This window comes from Populus euphratica, unplaced genomic scaffold (assembly GCF_000495115.2).
Source record: "Populus euphratica unplaced genomic scaffold, PopEup_1.0 scaffold940.1, whole genome shotgun sequence".
NCBI classification, from domain to species: domain Eukaryota; kingdom Viridiplantae; phylum Streptophyta; class Magnoliopsida; order Malpighiales; family Salicaceae; genus Populus; species Populus euphratica.
Genome location: NW_011500804.1, coordinates 63,806 through 66,320, shown reverse-complemented (window position 1 = coordinate 66,320; position 2,515 = coordinate 63,806).

Sequence of the window (2,515 nt, the reverse complement as noted above, 5' to 3'; positions counted from 1 at the left end):
TCAAAAATTAAAGTCCATATTAAGTTTACACTATACTTATTCTTACACCATTAGTGTAACCTTTTCACCTTGACATAATAAACTTAGCTAGACATAATGAAAGAAAGAAAAATAAATAAACAAAATAAGAACATAAATAAGATAAAAGTTAGCTAAGTAAATGAAAGGAAATGAAAGGCATAACTTGATATTAATGAAAACAAAGCATAAACATTACAAAAAATACAAAGAAAGAAAGCAAGAGCATGATCTTGATCTGGACACCAAGAAGCCTAAATGCATGGCAAATGCCTCCTTTTATAGGCCAAAATTGGGAACTATTGATTTGATGACTAATTGATGAGTGGGTGGCCAACTCTTGACTTGATGACAATCCTTATCTTCTCTTGTCTGCCCACAACGTCATTGATAACGTCAAAATTGGAGTCACTTGAAAACATGAAAGTTGTAGGCAATTGTCTCAGCTTTCTTGTGTAAACAATTCAGCTCATTTGGACTTCTAGAACTCCAAAAATGGCCAAAATACTGAACAGTGCTCGGGCTAGAGGACATATTTGGGCTTATTTGTTGTTGCTACAATTTGGACTTGAAAATGGCCTTTTTAGATCTTGGGCTCCATATGAAAGTTGTAGGCCTATGTCTTACCTTTCTATCCATATAAAGTAGACCTAAATCTGAGATCTATAGCTCGATATATGACCCAATTACCGAATAGTGTTCCGGTTTGGATTGCACCGACATCTCTTTTCTAATTTTGGTCATCTTTTCGCCCTTGCAATTTAAGTTCTTAAAGTCATCAATCAATCCTTTCATTTATGTGATAGGCCTCATTTAAAATAAACATTTACCACAAATTAAAGGTATCTTATATTATTAGATATATTATTATAAAACATGTTTTAGTTAAGGAGTTATTGATACTTCAAGTGCAAAATGATGATATAAAACCTTGATAAAAATAAACTTTTAAGTACTAATCAATATTGTTAATTAGAAATGAGATCATTAAAAGATTAATTATGTCGGTATTTTCTAGGAAGCTCTAAAACTATTTATTTTTTAATTACATTATTAATTATTATTCTTTATAGACAGAATCATCAACAGATTAAAAAGTTATTAGTGATATTTTATAGTTTCTGAAAAAAATTTATTAAATTAAAAATTTTAATTAAGTAACATTGATAGAATCACTAATGAAATGGTTAAAAAAATTAATATTTAATTATTAGTAAGTAAAACTGTCAGTAAAATACCTCAATAAAAATACCAGAATCCCTTATTCCATAACAAACACGTTTCTTCTTCTTCTTCTCTCTTTCATTTCTATTAAAAAAACTATTGTCCTTTTTTTCTTTCTCTTCCCTCCTTAACCCCTTCTTTTTTATTCTCTTCTATTCTCCTCCACACATAGGTATGTCTGTTTTTTTTCTCTTCTTATTTTTTTTTAAAAAACATATTTTATAAATTTGTTTTTTTCTTTTTTCTTCTTAGCTTCACTTGCAATTAAATTAAAGAAAAGATTTTTATTTTGTTTTCCTCTCTTTTTTTATGTTTTTTTCATTATATTTTTTTCTCCTATTCTTAATAATTAAATGAAAGTTGCTGGAGGATTTATTTTCATATGAGATCACTTTTGTTGGATTTTAGTTTGATTTTTTTTTCAATTTCAATTAAATTAATTTATTGTTGTTGGATTATGGGTTTTGGAATAGGTTTTCTAGGTTAAGCGAAAATATTTTTTACTTGATTTATTTATTTATTGTTTTTTTTTATTAATATTGAGTATTATTATTTTTCTACTTCTGTTAAATATATTTTTTAAAAATATTTTTAAATTATTACTAATAGTATCACTAACAGATTGTATGTATGTGTTTGTGTGTGTATGGGAGAGATAGCAGCTAAAACCAAAAAAGAAGGAAGAAAATGACCAAAACATTGGGATCATCAATATCCTCTAAGATGCGGTGGAATACACTACTCATAACAAAAAGAAGATCAAAAAGAGATGTTCTAGGTGAAGTACCTCACACAAGTTCTCAATCCTAGTCGCATTTGCAACGACGCACCAGCAACAAATGCCACCATTAACATATGGCCACCATACATTATCATTGTTTTCTCCTGTGCCATTGTTCCTTCAATCAACACCCAATCATTTTAGAAGAAGGTAGATTTTGAACATTAATTAAAAATTTAGCATATTTTGAAATTTTAATGGCTAAACATATGTTGTTCTTCTGGATGATTTTAAGTATTTAATTTTGTGTGGGCACTGATAATTTTATGTGTGAATGTTTGAATTTTTTGTGTTTAATTTTTCAGATATATTTCGCATATAAATATGTATTGTGAAAGGTCTTTTTTAAATAAAAAAAAATGGTAGCTTAATTTTCATATAAAAAAAAGAAAAACAAAACATGTATAATATGTTAATATGAATAGTTGTGTTTTTAAAAGAATTTGTATAAAAATATTAACTTTTTGTTAGGAATGTGTGTTTGGGAAAGAG